At 39.7% G+C, this 22,586-nt stretch overlaps 1 protein-coding gene and 1 pseudogene across 2 annotated transcripts in view; one reads left to right on the forward strand and one right to left on the reverse strand.

Moving 5' to 3' along the window:
• Positions 1-22,586, forward strand: part of scara5 (scavenger receptor class A, member 5 (putative)) — a 178,562-nt gene that overhangs the window by 67,791 nt on the left and 88,185 nt on the right. The window lies entirely within an intron of this gene.
• LOC127983832 (uncharacterized) overlaps positions 20,039-22,586 on the reverse strand; it is a 329,002-nt pseudogene continuing 326,454 nt past the window's right edge.

Here is a 22,586-nt window from a genome sequence, read left to right on the forward strand (position 1 = left end):
AATAATCGGAAACGGACCTTTCCCCCTGACGTAGGTCCGTGAGAAGCCAAGCCGCTTCCCTCCCGGCGGCGGAGCGGTCGAAGACCCGTCTCATCTCTTCCGAAAGTGCGTGGAACGAGGCACAGCAGCTGTCTTGGTTCTCCCACACCGCCGTCCCCCAGAGGGCAGCCCTTCCCGTAAGTAGAGATAAGACGAATGCCACCTTCATTTCCTCGGTGTAGAACGTGCGGGGCTGCAGGGCGAAGTGCAGAGAACAATGAGACAGAAATGATCGACAGAACTCTGGCTCACCCGCATATTTCTCCGGGATGGGGAGGCGTGGTTCGGGCTGGGAAATCCCCCCGGAGACGATCGGCGGTGTGGGTGGCGTGGGAGGCGCAGCGGGTGACGATTGTTGTTGTTGTTGCGTCTGGAGAACGAGCTCGGACACCTTCGTCACCATTGCTTGGAAGGCTCGACCCATCTCATCTATCGCCTTGTCTTGGCGATCCATACGACCCACAGCTCGTTGCAGAAATTCTTCGAGATGAGATGGGGAGCGATCGCCTGCTGCTTCCATGATGGTCAGATCCTACTGTAACGACAGATAAAAGATGAGGAAGCAATTGCAGGCAATCAGATGTTGTTTATTGATAAAGAGTGTCCAGAGTGTTGGCAATGGCAAGGAAGGTCTACGGTGGCGTGAGAAGAGCGGGATGGTGAAGTCAGCGGTGCAGGTGAAGGTGGTCAATGGTTGGAACCAGGAACAGACCGGAACACTGACACGCGGACGACAACACGAATCCAAACCAGCACACAAACACGGAGGACGGTAATCCAGCTAGTGCATGGAGACATAAGAGAGGATCTGACAACAGAGAGAGAGCGAGGTGAGTATAAGTAGCAGAGGTATGATGACGATCAGCTGGAGCGAGACAATCAACACCCAGGTGATGACAATCAACTAAACGAGCACATGGAGACAACGTAAGTACAAAAACAATAACAAAACATGACACGGAGGAAACACTGGATTTCCTACCGTGACACGAATGTCTGGTGAACGACTGCTGTTTCCATTATGTGCGTGAGGCACCAGCACGATCAGCTGAAACAAATAATACTTAATTTTTGGTCACACATAAGGCATAATTAAAAAATGCTGGTAGTTTGAAAAATCAAGAATAATAACTAATACTAATTATTGCTAAATGCTGGACCGTTCCCATTTCGCTCTGCATATGGAACCTGAAGATTTTTTTTAAACCAGGAATGAATCGAAATGAAAATGAAATGAAAACATTTAGCTTATATATATATATATATATATATATATATATATATATATATATATATATATATATATATATATATATATTTAGGCCTTATATTTATTTACTGTTTAATAAAATTAGTATGCATATGATCCTTTGTGTTAAGGTCTTCTTTTAATTTTTGTTTAGTAGACTGTAGTCTAAGACTATCCAACATTTTAAAAATTAACAAATTGTAAAAAAAAAAAACAGTTTTTTTTAAATGTTACAATGTTATATCATAATGTTATTGTTGTTTTACTTCCTTCTTTTATCTCATTTTACAATTACATTCATTTCGCAATCCTTCCCTTTGCGCCACCTGGCGGTAGTTTCATGAATGATTTTAACACGCGACTGAATTACAGTTACCACCGCGGCACTGCCACCTACTGTAATTCTGCCCTCCACTTGCGACCTGTTCGTACTGGGGCTTTGGTGTTCTGCACAGATGGGTCAGATGAATCCGTTAGCTCTAAGACAAGCCTCGCCTTCTCCTGTCTGTAGCCCAACAGAATCGACCTCAGTGGCAGTTGGAGTGCATTCCTCCCAAATAGGCCAACACTGGAGAGGCTCCGGGGTAACAATAACATTTCTATTCATTTTACACTGATTTATGCGATCTGAAGAACTAAAACAGCTAACAGAGCTAGCGATTACTCTCCTCTTATTGATTCGCATCAGCTATGACATCAGTGCAATATCATTAGTTTGTAAAGCTGTCAATCATCTCATGTGAACCACATGACCAAAAGGATGTCCTTCTGCAATTAAGCTGTCTGTGTCATTGCAGTCTGTGTCATTGATAAAATATATGAAAGACAAAAGTAAAAAAAATATCTTTGAGTTGTGGACAAAACGAGACATTTGACATTTGAGTGATTTGAGGTCGGGTGCAATATTTTCTATTTCTTTTTTTGCGGTCCGAGTTGTGGGCGGGTTAGTTGAAAACGTCAGACAGGTGCGGGTTGTTTATACATTGACCCACGCATCACTGCTACACATGGACAGAGCACACAAGCTTGCACATAATGTAGCCAACAGATCCTGCGCATAATCAAAACAAAAGGTGGCTACTTTGAAGAAGTTAGAATATGACATATTTTCAGTTGTTCCACACTTTTTTGTTATGTATATAATTCCATATATAATTCCACATGTGTTAATTCATAGTTTTGATGCCTTCAGTGTGAATCTACAATTGTCATAGTCATGAAAATAAAGAAAACCCTTTGAATGAGAAGGTGTGTCCAAACTTTTGTTCTGTACTGTGTGTGTGTGTGTGTGTGTGTGTGTGTGTGTGTGTATATATATATATATATATATACACACATAGTTCAATACAATACAATTCGATACAATAGTTCTGGGTCAATCACAGCACTACCACGGGGAGAAAATAGTACACAGGAAGAAAGCAATCAACAAATAACTGACTGAAAATTGCAATTGGTACCTGCAGCTATAAATAAACTTCTCCTTATGCTACAATGCATGTATTTTACATTTAATATAAATTCTGAACAAAACTGATTTTTCAGGCATAGTGAAATAATTTAGCTGCGGAGCTGTGTTTCTGATCAGTGGAGTGAGGAGTGGCATGGGGAGCGGGAAATGGTGAACCAGGAGCAGAGTGATTTTTGAATGCTTGAAGCACGGAGGGGAAATTGTTGCCACTCCACTCCGCTCACATATCTGGTGCAAGACGTGAATTTAAATATCCGTGTGTGAAGATGTTGTGCAGCGCAAATCCTTGAATGAATGTTCCGAAGTGAGGTAAACTTCAAGAGAGTAGGGAGCAAGGAATATGGAGCCAGAAGAGTCTCAATAAAGATAAATGCACACACTACATTCACATATGCACACACAGGATTCATAGATGCACACACATGATTCATAAATACACACACAAGATGCACAAATGCGCACAAAATTCACAAATGCACACACAAAATTTAAAAAGCACAGAAGATTCACAAATGCATACAAAATTCAGAAATGCACACAAAAATCAGAAATACACACACAATTCAGAAATGCAAACAACATTTACAAATGCACTCAAGATTCACAAATGCACAGGACAAGATTCACAAATGTATTTCTGATGCACACACACATATATCTTGATTCACAAACTGCTTGCGGTCTGTGAACTTCACTGCATTTGTGTGTGAATTTTGAGACTCCCCTGACTTGGCTCGACACACAAATGCTTTTTTTTTAAACAGGGAATGATCAGCAACCAATCAGATGTCTCCCTTCTTTTAGCCAATCACAAGAATGCACCCCATGTGGGGGATTGTTTACTTATAAGCCAATCACATGAACGTGTTCACACAGCAATTGTATTAAATTGTATGAAAATACAGATGTTTAGATTACAATTCAGGTTTATTTTTTATTATTTTTTTACTAAATATAAATTTAAAAATGTCTCAATACATATAGCCCAGTGACTGCAGAAAAAAAGTTAACCATGGATTCATAAATTTGCAATAGGCAATTATTTCATTTTATTGAAATATTTTAATGAAAGTAAAAAAAAAAAAAATGTTTAAACCTTTTTGAATATTTAAATATATCTAAATATTCTTTTGGATGCAATATAGAAGTCACTTTAATTATAATATTCAGTCCCTACATGAAGAGAGAGTCAGTGGTCCGCTGCGAGAGGAAAGTGGCTCTCTGGCTGCGAAAAGTGGGTCTCCGGCTGTCGTTCGCTTAGGAAAGTGAGTTGATCGCTGCATGAGGAAAGTGAATCGTTCGCTCAACTTCGCTGCTTGAGGAAAGTGAATCGTTCGCTGAGGAAAGTGAGTCGCTCGCAGGGTGAGGAAAGTGAGTCGTTCGCTGCGTGACTCGTGAGGAAAGTGAGTCGCTCGCTGGGTGAGGAAAGTGAGTCGTTCGCTGCGTGACTCATGAGGATAGTGAGTCGTTCGCTGCGCAAAGTGGGTCGCTGGCTGCGCAAAGTGGGTCGCTGGCTGCGCAAAGTGGGTCGCTGGCTGTGTGAGGAAAGTGAGTCGTTCGCTGAGGTAAGTGAGTCATTCGCTGCGTGAGGAAAGTGAGTCGTTCGCTGATTGGCTTATAAGTAAACAATCCCCCACGTGGGGTGCATTCTTGTGATTGGCTAAAACAAGGGAGATATCTGATTGGTTGCAGATCATTCCCTGTTTAAAAAAAAGGCATTTGTGTGTCGAGCCAAGTCAAGGGAGTCTCAAAATTCACACACAAATGCAGTGAAGTTCACAGACCGCAAGCAGTTTGTAAATCAAGATATATGTGTGTGTGCATCAGAAATACATTTCTGAATCTTGTCCTGTGCATTTGTGAATCTTGAGTGCATTTGTAAATGTTGTTTGCATTTCTAAATTGTGTGTGTATTTCTGAATTTTGTGTGCATTTCTGAATTTTGTATGCATTTGTGAATCTTCTGTGCTTTTTAAATTTTGTGTGTGCATTTGTGAATTTTGTGTGCATTTGTGTATCCTGTGTGTGTATTTATGAATTATGTGTGTGCATGTATGAATCCTATGTGTGCATATGTGACTGTATTGTGTGCATTTATCTTTATTGAGACTCTTCTGGCTCCATAAAGGAACACTGTATAGAGCTCACTTATAATGAGCTGATTATCTGAATCAGGTGTGTTAACAAAGAGAGATGTGTGAAATATACAGAGCTTGGGGGAGCAAGGACTGGAATTGAGAACTGCTGACCTAAATAAAGTGTTCTTAATAGCAATGCTGCTGTGATCGCGGAGGTTTTTAAGCAATTCTAATTTTGACATATAACTCTTTATTTAAAGGCTGAAATGTGAGGTTTACCTTTTTATTAAACTTTTTCAAAGCTTGATTTAAACATTTTCATTAGATATCTCAATCTTGAAATCTTGAATTCTATTAAACTGTTGTCAGTCAAGTTATAATTTAAAATCCACACTTCATTGATAATGTTATTGTTTTAGTGAGTATCCAAACAAAAAGTCATTTTGTTTGTTGATTTTTAAGTATAAAACTTGGTTAAGTGACTTGTGTATGTACTTTATAACATCTCCAGCACATTATAACAATACCGTGATAATACTGATAGCCATTTTGTCACTATAATCATGATAACTTGAAAAAATGTTTGAGGGAGGCCTGATTAATATCAACATAGAGGTCATTAAAATAGTCAAGGTAGGTTAAGATAAAGGCATCTATGAACAAAAATCATTTCAAAATCATTAAAAGACAAAAAAGACTTGACTTTTGATAACTGGAATGCAAAACAATGCATAACAATGGAACGAGATGCCACATTTCCTAAAAATGGATCTTAATATAAGTAGAAATAATGAGAATAAGATAAGACCGAGAATGGAACCCTGAGGGACACCACATTAGAGAGATGCAGAGGATGACATAAAATCCCCAGGGCAGACTGAAAAACTTCTGTCAGATTAATATGATCTAAACCACTCAAATTCAGTTCCCCTAACTCCAAAGCAATGCTCCAATGGAGAAATCAGGATGTCATGGTCTACAGTGTCAAATGCAGCCATAAGATCCAGGAGCCAGTAGCTAGTAACTGTCACGGATTTACGCTGCCTGAAGGAATACGGAGTCGAGGATAAACAGAATAAGGCTTTTAATATATCCAACACAGGGGATATCCAACATGGAGCACAGAGGTAGACACACGTAAGTAGCAAGTGAAGACCCGACAAAACAGAACTGAAAGGACAAGGCTTAAGTACAAAGGATAATGGGGAAACACAGGTGGATGGAATAACTAAATTAACAGGGACATGGAACACATGAGGAATAGAATTGACACACCTGGGAACTAATCAAACTAAACACGGAAGACAGAAACTGGGTCACTGGGGCAAAAACACTAAATGAGTCCAGGTGTGTGACAGTACTCCCCCCTCCCGGTAGGTGCGTCCTCGCACCGTAGAAACAACAGAGGGAGGCGTGGGTGGGAACTTGGGAGGAGGTTCCGGTGGAGGACGGACTCCCAGGAGGGGGCCAGCAGACAGGGACCACAGAAGGAGGAGCCAGGGAGGAGACAGGAGCAGGAGGAGCCAGATGGTCCACCAGAGACCAGCCAGGACGGAGATCCAAGGTGGAGTCGACGGCGGGAGGAGCCATGGTGAAGGAAGGGTCGACGACACCAGGGGGCCGACAGGCGGAGACTGCACCGGTGGGTGAGGAGCCCAAGATGGAGCAGCACAGCCGCAGAGCCAGGGGGACGTCGAGGTTCCGGAGGGCCTAGGTGGAGCAGAAGGCTCAGGCGACCAAGGCGGAGGCAGGGTCCTGGCAGACCGATGTGGAGCCGGAGCGACCGAGGATGGAGGTGGAACCGGAGGGAAGGAGGAGCCTGACAGAGCCGGAGGGATGGAGTGACGAGGTGGAACCAGAGGAGTGGAGTCCCGAGGCGGCGGATGGTCGACGACTGACCAAGGTGGAGCCGGAGGAACGAGGGAGCCCGGTGGAGCAGGTGGGATGACAGGCCACGGTGGAGACGAGGGAGCTAAGAGCCAAGGCGGAGCCGCTGGGTCGAAGGACCGAGGAGGAGTCCAGGGCTCGGAGGCTGGAGGCGGAGACAGGGCCTTAACACGCCAAGGCGGAGCTGGAGACTGGCAGTCCAGCAGCGAACCACCGCGCCCCGATGGCGCGGACTGAGGGTGAGCTGCGGGACTGACTGGCACCAGCAGGGATGACGAGGAACTGGCTGGTCTAGGAGGAGGAGAGAGGAGAAGGATGGGAGGAAGGACAGGAGGATCAGGACTGGACGGAACCAGCGAAAGTGGAGCAGAGGGACCAGCAGGTCCTGGAGGAGGTGGGAGAGGGAGGCCGGGAGGGAACACAGGGGATACAGAAGATTCAGAGCTGGGCGGAACCAGCGGACACACAGAAGATTCAGGGCTGGGCGGAACCAGCGGAGACACAGAAGATTCAGGGCTGGGCAGAACCAGCGGAGACACGGAAGATTCAGAGCTGGGCGGAACCAGCGGAGAGACAGAAGATTCAGGGCTGGGCGGAACCAGCGGAGAGACAGAAGATTCAGGGCTGGGCGGAACCAGCGGAGACACAGAAGATTCAGAGCTGGGCGGAACCAGCAGAGACACAGAAGATTCAGAGCTGGGCGGAACCAGCGGAGACACAGAAGATTCAGAGCTGGGCGGAACCAGCGGAGACACAGATTCAGAGCTGGGCGGAACCAGCGGAGACACAGATTCAGAGCTGGGCGGAACCAGCGGAGAAACAGGAAACTCAGTGCTGGGCGGAACCAGTGGAGAAATAGGAAACTCAGGGCTGGGCGGAACCAGCGGAGAAACAGAAAACTCAGGGCTGGGCGGAACCAGCGGAGAAACAGAAAACTCAGGGCTGGGCGGAACCAGCGGAGAAACAGAAAACTCAGGGCTGGGCGGAACCAGCGGAAATGGAGCAGAGGAAATGACTGGAGGAGGTAGGAGTGGGAGACTGAGAGGGTATACAGGGGAATCAGGGCTGGACGGAACCAGCGGGGAAACAGGAATATTAGGGATTACCTCCGTAGACCAGTCCATCAGATCCAGAACTTGCTCCATATGACTTTCAGAGACTGCATATAGCTCACCCTCAGTCGCAGGAGTGTGGGCAGGGCTTTCCTCCACGCCCTCGATCTCCACGAGGACTCCCACGATGCACAGTGTTGCCGGCTCACATACCTGGTCAGTCGCGCTCTCGAGATCCGGCTCCCTGTCAGTGGATGGCTCGGACTCTGCGGCTGCGGTGGGCTCTGGCTCCGTGCGGCGTGATGGTGGCTGGCTGGTCTCTGGGTCGGGAGTGGGGCTGGCGAGGTCCTCTATGGGGCAGACGGTGAGAGGTGACCCATTTCTCGCCAGAGTCCACTCCACGAATGCGGCGAAATCCTCTCGAGGACCATCTTCGGACGACAACGCTCTGCATTTGGAGTTCAGGCTGGTGTTGTAGAAGGTGCAGAGCGCGTTGTCCGGGTAGCTGGTGGCATTAGCTAATAGAATAAACTGTCTGGTATGGTCCTCAAGAGAACGTCCTTCCTGCTTCAGCAGAAGGATGAGGAATTCGGGACGATAGAGGGGATCCATAGAAACACTACAAAACAAAAAGACTGAGAAAAAACGAAAGCAAAACGGAGGGAAAGACGCAGTTTTCTACTTTCTCTTTTGAGGTCGGGTCTTCTGTCACGGATTTACGCTGCCTGAAGGAATACGGAGTCGAGGATAAACAGAATAAGGCTTTTAATATATCCAACACAGGGGATATCCAACATGGAGCACAGAGGTAGACACACGTAAGTAGCAAGTGAAGACCCGACAAAACAGAACTGAAAGGACAAGGCTTAAGTACAAAGGATAATGGGGAAACACAGGTGGATGGAATAACTAAATTAACAGGGACATGGAACACATGAGGAATAGAATTGACACACCTGGGAACTAATCAAACTAAACACGGAAGACAGAAACTGGGTCACTGGGGCAAAAACACTAAATGAGTCCAGGTGTGTGACAGTAACAGGTCATTGTAAACTTTCAAGAGGGCCATTTCAGTGCTGTGAAGTGATTTCAAACCAGACAAAAATACTTCCTGCAAACCATTTTGACTTTAAAAAGACTGAAATTGTGTAAAAACAACCTTCTCTAATATTTTTTAAAGGTACTGATGTTTTTGGTCTAAAATTATCAAGAATTGAGGTATCCAAATTTGATTTCTTAATCTATGGATCCACTATTGCATGTTTGAAATTTAGAGGTACAACTCCAGAGGCAAGAGTACTATTTATGATTTCCTTGATTTTAGGTCCAATGGTTTCAGTATTTTTTATTTTTTTAATTGAGAATTATATCTATGCAACAGGCAGATGGTTTAATTTTAGCTAGGTGTCTATCAAAAAAGAATGTGACACAGGCACAAACTGGTTAAAAAGAGCAGAGCACACAACAGTGATAGAAGAATCAACAGAATGAAGTGAAATATGTGCTCTAACATCAGCAATCTTCTCAACAATTTTAAAAAAGGTTTTACACATCTCAAAAGTTGAGAAAACAACTTGTTCTCAACAAGTTGATTGAGGAGTATTCAAAGCAGCATTAATTGTACCAAAAATAACACACACACACATACACACAAATCTTTAATTAATGGCTTAGAGGGACAAAAACATTTGGATATTAAAATCTTAGTCTTTAAAAGGCAAGGCAAGGCAATTTTATTTATATAGCACATTTCGTACACAATGGTAATTCAAAGTGCTTTACATAAAATAAAGTAAAATAATCATGAATAAAAATAATAAAAATAAAACAAGCAATTTTAAAACTTTTAAAATGATTAAAACATTTACTTAAAATGAATTTAAAAACAGTTAGAAAATGATTTTACATTAAAAAAAAAAACCGGGAAAATATAGTGCAATCAGTTCGGACAATGTACAGTGCTCATTCAATAAATGCACAGCTAAACAGATGGGTTTTGAGTCTAGACTTAAATGTGACTAGTGTTTTAGCACATCTGAAGCTGATTCCAACTGTTGGCGGCATAATAACTAAAGATGTTATGTTACCCTTTTTCTCTTCCCGATACCGATTCCGATACCTGGGCTAAGGGTATCGGCCGATACCGAGTACTGATCCGATACCTGGGTGTGTACAGTAGGTGGCCAGCCTAATTTGGCATTACTGTAACTGTAATTCAGTAGCGTGTTAAAATCATTCTTAATGTTTTCATTTCATTTTCATTTCGGTTCATTCTTGGTTTAAAAAAAATCTTCAGGATTCATATACAGAGCGAAATGAAAACGGTCCAGCATTTAGCAATAATTACTGTTAACACTGTTATTATTCCTGATTTTTCAAACTACCAACACTTTGCATTTTTGAATTACGCCTTATGTTTGACCAAAAATTAAGTATTATTTGTTTCAGCTGTTTGATCACGCTGGTGCCTGGTGCACATATTCACTGGAAACAGCAGTCGTTCACCAGACATTCAGCCTTAGCACTTTGACATATGGTTAATTAACTGAATTATTTTTTCATCGATACTGAAACACGAGTGAATCCCACAGCCTATTTACCTCATGAATAATAGTTAAGCTTCAAATGGGCAAAATCACGAATATGGAAACGTTTGGATTTCTCCCGAAGGAGAAAGCCCAACCTTACCTTATGCTTAGCTTTAAATTATTATTATTATTATTATTTTATTACTAACCCTATATTATTATATACTGCAATTATATTTATCCATTCGAATTATATATTTTTAATTCTTGTTTTTTTATGATAAATTTGTTAAATTTAAAGGATTTGTTATAAAGTTAAGGGAAAAATAAAAAATAAAAACATGCAGCAAATGAAAATAGGTGATTAATCAGTTAAAATGAAACCTATACACAACTCTTTTTTTCTGACAAACTTAATTTATTTTTAAGCGTGGTAAAAATAAATAAATAAATAAAGAAAGAAAATATCCAGCAAATGAAAATAGGAGATTAATCCGTTAAAATTTGTTACTCTGGGTTAAAAATAATTATAATTAACAGAGCCAGCGCCTAATCTAGGCTATCCAGGTTTTTTTTTTCTTTTTCATTGCATCTGAAATTGTCTTCGTTTATCACATTCACTTCACGCGCTCTAGCGCAGATCAGCAATGCTCAGCTGTGGACGATTTAAAAATGTTTGATATAAAGGTTGCTGTCCCATTTTATACATGAATTGTTCATTTAAAAAAATAAATATTGTTAGTTCTAATTATATTGTTAACACAAGTTCATTTAAGCTATTTTATGTATATGTTTTACTTATAAACTCCTTGAGAATGTAAAGGTAGTTTAATAGTATTTAGATTCAAGTCTAAAAAAAGTTTTAATTGCGTAATTTTTTTAAAATTAATTAATAACACCTTATCGTGTTTATTCTTGTATAAAATACGTGTTTATTCTTTAAGAAAATAAGGGAAAAAATAAGGGATGATCCGAATATTTGTTTTGCTATTTACTATTATGTAGGCTACAATTATTCAAAAAAATAAAATAAAAAATAATAAAATAATGTCATTAAAAAATACCATTGGTCTCATCATGATCAATAAGTTGTATTCGCCTCAATCTGATTCAGTACTGCAGTCAAACTACAGACAGTGAAGCCTGTGCTGTGAGGCGGGAACAGAGGATTCCGCTTGGTCTTAAAGCCTTCCGCAAACATCCACTATCACAAATAACAATGATTTTCATAAAATAATGATTAATTATTAATTGATGATTTGTTATTATCATTATGGTCTTGTGAAAATAATAATAGGGGCTGTGAGAAAATAATGATTACAAAGAGTAGTGCTGCTGAGTGCAGGCATGTTTCAGCCCAGTAACACACCATTCTTCACAGCCAAAAAACAGACCGAATTCAGTTCAGCTAGAGGGGGTTGGGTTTTTGGGGGTATAATGTATGACTTGTCGGGGTCGAGATAAAGGTGTGAATTGCTCTTTCATATGGACAGTGTATTATGAGGCTTTCACTTGCTGAACTGGTTTACATAGGACTGTTATTTTGGTTATAGACTAAAAAATGGTCTGCGCCCATGTAAGATTTTTCTAGTTCTAGTAGTTTGTTTGTTATTTTCAACTATTCAGAGGTTTATATTAAATTTACATAATCAAATCTTAGTTCCGCGCTCAAGCACATGCATTAAGTTTGCCACAAAGCACATGCAGAAGTAGCCTAATAATTGTGAAAAATTAGACATTTTAATTATTCATTAATAAACAAATGTTTTCTTGTCTGCTGCAAGATGAAATTGACAGTGCTGGCTCTCTCCGACGAGAGAAATGCAACATTCACAGATTACACAATTCTTTTTAGTTTAAAAAACATTTCAAGCTTTCTGTAGATATATTTTTTATGTATGTGAGACACCACGATATTATGTTAATAAAAAAAAATTATAATTTCATTATCAGGAAAAAATTAAAGTGATGATTATTATTATTATTTGTTTTTTTATTACTAACACTTGAATATGAACGTCGTGGTTTTCACTCGATCGCTCCAAGAGCGCTCCATCATGAGTACAATTCATGCCATAATATAACTGCATATTCAGTAAGAATTAATGTTAAACATATTTATCAGAAGGTTATGACTGCAAGAGTCGAGCGGGATATTAAGAGTTTGTCTGTTTCTCTTACTGATTATTTTCAGGTTAAAGCATGATTTAAACAGATTCAAACAAATGTAATCTTTCAACATTATCAGCATGCTATCTGATTTTGAAATCTTGAATAAGGTAATAGATCTGTTTGGATAAAATAACTGACAAAAAAGTAATGTTATTTTCATCACAAACAAAATTTTCACAGCAGAAAGCAGCAATTAAAAATTTAATGCTTACGATGTTATTAGTTTGGCATGTGATATAGGGAAAAAAGTTCACACAAAATAGCTTAAGCCACTTTGAAACTCTCCTGTTATTTTTTTATTATTATTATTTTATATGCTACGTTATGAACATAACATTTGAAACATACTGAAATACTTTATTCACGCAGTGAAGGCGGAGCGTGTTTCTGGTGTCAGTGCGGGCGGAGGGGAAGTTGTTGCTGCTCACAGACTGCGAGTGAGAGAGACATTTCACCTGACGAAATGAAGACGATCGCTGCAGCACAAGCACAGCACATCCGCCAAAAATAAACCTGCAGGAATGCTCGTTGATTGACTCGCCAAACTTTACTTTTGTAGGTCGCATGGCAGTAAATAATATGATAATATGACCATGCAGTCAATACAGATATTTAACCCTCTGGAGTCTAAGGGTATTTTTGGGGCCTTGAGAAGTTTTGTCATGCCCTGACATTTGTGCTTTTTTCAGTTTCTTATAAATATCTAAATGGGTAAAGTCTAATATCACTGTAATCAGCACAAACTGGGCTATAATAATATGTGAAACCCATGCATGTACATGATTGTATTTTTGAGAAAAAAAATGTTATGCATGGTTAGTGAAAAACTAAAAATGTTAAATCACTTGAATAAGGGAATAAAACACATACATAAAATTGGTTGCCGGAAAAGTTGAGAACTGGAGCTTGTAGCCTAGAATTTTTCTTTCTGAATGATGTGAAAATCATCTTGTTTACTCACTCACAGAAAACAATATATTGATTTAAATTTTCTAAAACACTTTTTGTTGGTAAAGTCATATGCGAGTAGGCGTCAACTATCATGAATATCATTGTGATTTACACCTGAGAAGACAAAGGCCTGCATAATGAGCTGCATAATGAGCCTCTCATTCAACTGTGCTACTGTGAGTGAGGACTTACAAGAAAGAGAACAAAATAAAAGTATATAATTTTATGTTTGTAGTTTATTAAGAATATATTTAATTATCCCACAACATAATTTAATATCCACTTGGGGGAGCAGTTAAACAGTTTATTAGGAACAATCAAAGCTGACTTTCAAATTTTTTGGCATCCTTTCTCTAGTCACACAATCCTTCAGAAATCCTTTTAACAATCTTATTTTCTACCAAATAAACCCCATTTATTATCATCATCATTATTATTATTATTATTAATATTAATGTTGAAAAGAGCTGATAATATTTTTCAGTTTTTTTAGGGGGAATAAATCGAAAGAACTGCATTGTTTTTACATTTGTTAGAGTTATCTCTATTTGTCACATTTATATTATTTACATCAAGCTTTTGAATGGTATAGTATTGTATATTGTTATTGAAACTTCATAATGTTTCACTTGATTATACATTTAGTCAGGAATTATAGTTTGGAAAAAGTATTTGGAAAAAGTCTAACTAGTAAAATGTTTACACGTTATGTGAAAACTAGTACAAATAAATAAAGAGAGACTTACTCTGTTTATGATCTCTGCTGAATAAAGTGCTTCATTCTTTTTTCTGAGGAAATCCATTTCTCAAATCCTCAACCACATCACATCTTTTTGGGGTGAATTATGTCTTAGTCCTCTCATCGCGAAGCAAACAGTAAAATAAAATAAAAACTTGAAGAACAGTCTGGCTGCTTTTTCTTCTGTGTGGGCGTATTCAAGCCGCGCGCTTCAGTTTGAATCTGAATAGCGTGTTCAGCGCGGGGGCGTGGTCACATTAAATATAATGAGCGGAGATATGAAAAATAGACATCGCGTTGTTTTCATATGGATTACTTTATCTCAGAATATTTGTTTTCGGCAGCACTTGTTTAGTTTAAAAGTAGACATTCCAGGCTTTCTATAGATATCTCTCTCATGTCTCTTCGTTGAGTATTCACGGAGTTACAGTTCATTTTAATGAAATGTTTGTACATGACGATCAGCGGAGACAAAGACTGTAGACAGCGCACCTTGTTTGTTATCTTTATTTTATAAGTGCACAAAGGTTTTTTGTTATTATGTCTGTATCCAAAAAAAACTAGACCCTTTACAGATTCGATTGATGTATTGCTCTTATCTGTACGATTAAAACTGAGAGTGTAATTTAAGTTCTTTTCGGGGTTATCAGGTGAAAATGACTCAAAACGCATATATGCGTTAATCGACTCGAAAGGGTTAATAAAAACTTTAAAACAAGCAGGGCTGTAAAATAAAACAGTAAAAAACGCACGCCTGTTCTACACCGCACACAAGTGGAGCGATCCAACAAAAGACAGCAGAACACAGTGATGGATACACTGGACATGATCCCCATCATTGAACTGATGCTTGTTCTGTCTGTGATGAAATGTTCTGACACTGTGTTCATATGATTTGACACTATAGTGTGATGTCATCAAGTTTAGACACACTTTTCGCTGTGGGGCATGTATGACTACTCTCGTGTCTGGTGTAGACACAGACAGTGACTGCTCTATTTACAAATAAGTTCTATAAGAAAAAAAAAAAAAAAACTAAAGCAGCGGCATAATGAGATGGAAATATAGACAAGAAAATATATTAACAGGTTTAAAAATAAAGGTCTATCCAGCATTAAGGTAATAAAATTACTGTTTTTTTAATCATCTTGTTGCAGTTCTAAATTTGACTGCTAAATGAATGATAAAGAACTATATTAAAACTTGTTTTGTAAAATTTCTTCATCATCTGAATATTTATTAAAAAATCGGTTTAAATCATAAATCATTTTTCTAAAATAAAATAAAAATCTGGGATTTTTTTTTTAGGCCATATGTTATTGCCCAACTTTAAAAGCAAGTAAAGAAGGCTCCCTTTAAAATCACTTAAGTTGTCAATTACTAAAGCTCTTTTTTAAATTGTGTGAATTTTGTTGATTATAATGATAGCACTTGAGTTTAATCGTGAGGACGTTTTATTAATCCGTCCATTCTTTATAGTTTCAAAGATTTAATTGTGCAGGTTTAATTTTTTTCGTTTCTTGTTTTAGGCAAATTAGGCCTAAATTATGGGAATTAAATTATTAGTGGTGGGCATAGATTAATTTTTTTAATCTAGATTAATCTCACTGTGATCTTTAAATTAATCTAGATTAAAATGGCTCATTCAAATTCTGCAAAAGTCATTCAGAATATGTGTGTTACCCAAATAAAATTGACAAACAGTAAGTCTTTGAGAAGGGGTTTATCAAGCTAGGTGGTGCATTCAAAAAGGGGCTCGTCTCCTGTTTCCAAAATGCATCACAAAGTGCTTGAAAAAAATGTAAACTAATTCCACATTGCACAATTTGAAAACAACCTTACACCTGTTTCACACATACTCTGTCTGCTTTGCGTATGCTTTGCATATTTTTTTATGCACCCATGTTAACGTATTCCAGTTGCGTTCCAGGAGCGTGGCGTCTGCAGCAGTGCAGCGATCGTTTATGTACCGAGTAGCGAACTGCAAATGCGTCCTGTGTGAAAGCACATAGAGTCTGTGCTGCACCACATACGTAACGCACACGGACTGCATACACACTGCAGACAGAGGATGTGTGAAACAGGCGTGAGCAGGACCGTAGCTCGGGTCAGCGGGGACCCGGTGAAGGTTGTACCAGTGGGCCCTGTTTGAAATTGTTTAATTTGTATGTTTGTTTATTTTTATTTATTTGTGCTATTTACACAATGCTTAAGTTTTTAACCCTCTCATGGTCTTCGTTTCCTGTCCAGAGACCCCAGACAATAACATTTAATTTTGTAACAAGATAATAGCTTTTTTTTTTTTACAAATGTAATTTTACTCTGTTTGTTAATGTTTTTACTCAACATTTGTGCAGTTTTTGGAGGATTTATGATATCTTTTAAATTTCTATAAATAAATACATTAATATTTATTTAAATAGGCTTTTTACAAAAAAAAACAGCATTTGATGTAAAATTCATTTTATAAAAGACCCAGATTACTAACTTTCATTCATGGGGATAACATGGATAATTTTAAATGATTTAATATAACATTTATACCCATTTTTTGGAAAATACAGTTTTAAAATAAAAATAAAAATCACTTTAACCAATAGATGGCTATAGAGCACCACTATATGCTATTTGCTATTTGACTACCTGAAAGATATCGTTTCACAAGTTGGATTCAGTTGGATTCATATCTAAATATTATAAAATCACAATTATAACAAAAATAAAATATTTTTTGTCAAAGTTTAGTATTTTTTTTACTGAAAAAACCCAGTTTTCCAATAATGTTACATTACAATGCATTGCAGGCAGTAAGCATGGTAAACCGCATGACCTCTGTAGACAGGGTTGGAGCAGGTTTGTGTGTGTGTGCTAAATAGTTTTGTCTCATCCTGTCATTTCTCTCTCACCCCCTCTTTGGTGGTTCTGCATTTTGCATGGTTATTTTGAAATTATTATAAGAGAGCAGTTGTTTTATATTCTCACAAGTGTGTGTGTGTGTGTGTGTGTACACATTGTCGGTGTCAGTGTCACCACTTTATATTTGTGTTGGTTCTGCATTTTGGATCATTATATTTGACCAATGATAAGAGAACAGTTTTTTTAGTCTCAAAAATGTAGTCCTCTATATGTGTGTGTGTGTGTGTGTGTGTGTGTACGCGTGTTGTGAGCAATATAATTTAGCATTGTGGATGTTTTTTGCATTGGTGGAAGTGTGCCACTTTATTTGTGCCATTTCTGTCGATTTTTTCTGCGTTGTTTCTGATTTTGATGATGAATTTAGTCTTCGTTTGATTCAGAAGACCACGAGTGTCACAAATTTTGTCACGCTAACATAAAAACAGATATCATTCCAATTTATTTTATTTATTTTTTTTGTAGATCTAGAAAGTGTTGAGAGCCGTAGAAGGTTTCATACCATTTGGACAAATTTGAGCAAAAGTCATTTTGGGTCAAAAAGACCCCGAAGACCATCTGAGGGTTAAGTTTGTAGGTGTCAAGGTACAGAAACCAAATAATTAAATGTAAAATAGCACTGGATAGTCTTCAATGTAAAAATGAAATATACAATCAAACCTACATTTATTCAGTTTTGCTATATATATCAAATGATATCTGGTGTCTGAATAATTTTTGGTTTGACTGTTAAAACTACAAAGTAATTCAGTCAAGAGCAGTGAGTGATTTCTTTCATTTTCTTGGATTAACATTACAGCAGCCAGTAGCTAAATTAGCCGTGGTCACTTTAAGAGACGATGAACGCATCCAATATAATACACATCCCATTTTTTCCTCAATTGTTTACTTTCACTTAACTGACAGTTTTTTCTAGCATACTTTCCAAGGTGGATATTTTGACTATTTTGTATGTATTTGTCTTCACAAGAGCAAATTCGATGTTCAAGTGTTTTGAGACGCCTTTCTCTGCGTGAGCCCTCAACACCAGAACACCGTGAGTACCGAATTGGGCTCTTTCACATCTTTTTGTTTGTATTTGTTCGTTCAGGTGCAGGAAGGACTTCGAGGAGAACTTTGCAGAAGAGAGCTCGCTTCCCTTTTAGTCGGTCACGTTCAAAGTTACGAATGGGATGTTGCCCGAGAGCCCAATCACCTTCGAGTGGTACAAAACAAGCCAATGGTACACAAAGTACCTTGGTCTGCGGGATTTGCATCGCGAGCTCCGCCCCGCAGAGCGGGTATATAAGAAGCAACGCAAGCAACTCGCATTCAAGCTTTCGCTTCGGAGCCGAGCACATCTCTTGTTACAAGCAAGAGCTGGTGTTGGTGTGACAGCGTGATTCAGCGGTTCGTCTGGGTTTCCTGCGACAGCTCCCGCGTTCCCCTGAGCGCTTCAACACCTCTGAAAGAGCTAATATCTTTCACAAAAGAGATACGGGCCGATTTGTGTTTTTTTAAAGATGTCATTTCACCCGTGTGTTTTTGGTGCGGTCGATACATCGCTCCTCATGACGGCCACAATTGCTGTGTCACGTGTGTCACTGGCTTGGCTCCTCAGCGAAGACTTGAATGCAAGTTCCTCACGTTGCTCCTTATATACCCCCTCTGCGGGGCGGAGCTCGCAATGCAAATCCCGCAGACCAAGGTACTTTGTGTACCATTGGCTCATTTTGTACCACTCGAAGGTGACAAGAGCCCATTCATAACATCTCCATTCCCTCCTTCAGGGAACGAGGGTTACATACTTAACCAAGACGTCCAGTGTCACTGTCCGTGATACGCGGCTCTCGATCTCTCTCGTGCGCACCGAACACAGCGCGCGAGTAACCAGCTACTCTGTTCAGCTTTTCCGCGTCTTGTCTTTTGATGCTTTAATGTTTAAATCAACAAGCAGTAATAATAATAATAATTCCTTACATTTATATAGCGCTTTTCTAGACACTCAAATCGCTTACATAGTCAGGGGGTATCTCCTCATCCACCACCAGTGTGCAGCATCCACCTGGATGATGCGACGGCAGCCATATTGCACCAGAACGCCCACCACACACCAGCTTACTGGTGGAGAGGAGACAGAATGATGAAGCCAATCAGTAGATATGGGGATTTTTAGGAGGCCATGATGGTCAGAGGCCAATGGGCGAATTGAGCCAGGATGCCGAGGTCACACCTCTACTCTTTTCAAAAGACATCCTGGGATTTTTAATGACCAAAGAGAGTCAGGACCTCGGTTTAACGTCTCATCCGAAGGACGGTGCTTGTTGACAGTATAGTGTCCCCATCACTACACTGGGGCGCTAGGACCCACACAGACCACAGGGTGAGCACCCCCTGCTGCCCTCACTAGCACCTCTTCCAGCAGCAACCTCGTTTTCTCAGGAGGTCTCCCATCCAGGTACTGACCAGGCTCAGCCCTGCTTAGTTTCAGTGGGCAACCGGTCTTGGGCTCCAGGGTGATATGGCTGCCGGCATAAGTAAGGCTTAAAAACACGTGAAAAAGATAAGCTTTCATGACGATGCGCAGCAGTGGCCTGTCAACTGTCCTGAGCATCTTTTTAGGCTGGCCTCAGCTAGTTCTTTTTATAAAATATCAAGGTGAAAGTCATCATAGCTTGCTTAGTATAGACCCAGCTCCCAACCCAACTTTGATCAAGTCAAGTCACCTTTATTTATATAGCGCTTTAAACAAAATACATTGCGTCAAAGCAACTGAACAACATTCATTAGGAAAACAGTGTGTCAATAATCCAAAATGATAGTTAAAGGCAGTTCATCATTGAATTCAGTGATGTAATCTCTGTTCAGTTAAATAGTGTCTGTGCATTTATTTGCAATTAAGTCAATGATATCGCTGTAGATGAAGTGACCCCAACTAAGCAAGCCAAAGGCGGCAGCGGCAAGGAACCGAAACTCCATTGTTGACAGAATGGAGAAAAAAACCTTGGGAGAAACCAGGCTCAGTTGGGGGGCCAGTTCTCCTCTGACCAGACGAAACCAGTAGTTCAATTCCAGGCTGCAGCAAAGTCAGATTGTGCAGAAGAATCATCTGTTTCCTGTGGTCTTGTCCTGGTGGTCCTCTGAGACAAGGTCTTTAAAGGGGATCTCTATCTGGGGCTCTAGTTGTCCTGGTCTCCGCTGTCTTTCAGGGATGTAGAGGTCCTTTCTAGGTGCTGATCCACCATCTGGTCTGGATACGTACTGGATCCGGGTGACTGCAGTGACCCTCTGATCTGGACACAGACTGGATCTGGTGGCTACGGTGACCTCAGAATAAGAGAGAAACAGACTAATATTAGCGTAGATGCCATTCTTCTAACGATGTAGCAGTTTTTCTAAGCGTTTGCAATACATTCTGAGCAGCGAAGAAGAAATGTGCAGCAGTTAGACAAAGCTAGCGGTCATAATTAGGTCTTGTTTAAGAAAATGGTATCAGGTTGGTTTATGGGTTCATGTACTCACCGATGCCAGTGCCAGAATTTGTTGTGATATCGGTGATATTTCCGATAGTAGTATCGGTATCGGAACAACTCTAATAGTAACTAAAGGCGGACTCCTCTTGTTTTGTGTGAACCCTTGGTATTTCTAACTGACTCGATCCTTGTGATCTGAGTGCTCTGTTAGGTTTGTATTCAGTGTACATATCTGCAATAAATTTCGGTCCTAGGTCATTTAGTGACTTATATATGAGTAAAAGTACTTTAAAATCAATCCTAAATGTAACTGGAAGCCAGTGTAAGAACCTGAGGACTGGTGTGGTATGATCCGATTTTCTGGTTCTAGTCAGAATCCTGGCAGCAGTGTTCTGGATGAGCTGCAGCTGTCTAATGGTCTTTTTGGGAAGGCCGGTGAGGAGCCCATTACAATAGTCCACCCCGCTGGTGATAAAGGCATGAACTAGTTTCTCCAAGTCTTGACTGGAAACAAAACATCTAATTCTTGCAATGTTTTTTAAATGATAGTATGCTGATTTAGTTACTGCTTTGACATGACTACTGAAACTAAGGTCTGTCTCCAGAATCATACCAAGATTCCTGACTTGATTTTTAGTTGTTTGACCCCTAGAGTCAATGTATGCATTTCCAAATGCAATGACTTCAGTTTTTTCCTTATTTAACTGAAGAAAGTTCTGGCATATCCAACTATTAATTAAAACCGAATCTTTGGCATAATTCCAGCCAAAAATTCTGAAAAGTCATCAGTAAAGTATTTACTGTATTTGGGTGGAAGATAAATCACAGCACACAGCACATAACAGCAATCTAGCATTTACCATACTCACCAATACGGTTGCATTGTTTTTGAGCCTGAGTGCAATTGTCCATCTCTACACTCCCTCACTGGCCTTCACTTACATTGCTTGTGTCATTATGGTGGAACTTTTCTTTAAGGAGAAAAGTGTTTTCACTAACAATAATAATAATAATAATAATAATAATAATAATAATAATAATAATAATAATAATAATAATAATATAAGGGAAACAGGTCAATTTAGCTCAAAGGGAATCATTTAATAATTTAAAGGGAATTTGAACAGAATCACTGTTTCACGGCTGATCACTGCGATTCACTGAACGAGCCGTTTAAAATCAAATCTGCGCTGGATACTAATATCCAAACTATAGTGAAAACACTATCAATTAGCAGAGTAACAAGATTGGCAGTTTAAGACATTAACTTGTAAGCACAAAACACAAGATACTTCTCTTTTCAATATGAATAAGGCTTTATTAGATAAATCTAAGACATATAAACTAATCTAACACATAAACGCACGCACACACACATTCACACAAGTTGCAGGAAGGTCGAAAGTTAGGGAAAGATGAGTTTAAGAGAATGGAAATATGGAATCCCAAGTTTACAGCAAAACGTTAAATTGCATAGACATGAACAACCATCAATCACGTAATTAACCCTTGCATTGAGTTCCTCAGTGAGGTTAAAATTATATTAGATACACCAGCAAAGGTCACAGTCTGGAGATAAAGTTACTTGCGTCTCCCGTGAAAGAGTCCAGGTGAAAGGGCTATCCCGAGGTCGTTGATTGGCTGGAAGTTCAGTCGCTGAAGTGACGTCTTGGGGAGACCATGCTTGGGCGTTGGCTGAAGCTGGAGTTGTGTGGCTGGTTGGAGTTGAAACGCACAGACGAGGTCGACGTTACAAAACTTAACTCAGAACACGAAACTCTCAAACGGAAAAGAAAAGAAATAAAGTTTGACGAGACAAGGTTGTGTTCCTTCTCATCGTGGCTAAGTAGCAGCAGGCAGGCACGCTGGAACCGCGCTCAAAGAACAGTGATGACTACTCAGCATGGCTAGAAGCTACAAGCTAGCAGAAGCATAGCTAGAGACTAGAAACAGACGTGGCTAATAGCAGCATAGCTGGAGACAAAAAACAGACTAAAAGCCGACTAAAAGCCGACTAAAAGCTAGATTTCATCGTGTCCAAAGTATTTAAAG

Source organism: Carassius gibelio, chromosome B20 (genome assembly GCF_023724105.1).
Source record: "Carassius gibelio isolate Cgi1373 ecotype wild population from Czech Republic chromosome B20, carGib1.2-hapl.c, whole genome shotgun sequence".
NCBI lineage: Eukaryota > Metazoa > Chordata > Actinopteri > Cypriniformes > Cyprinidae > Carassius > Carassius gibelio.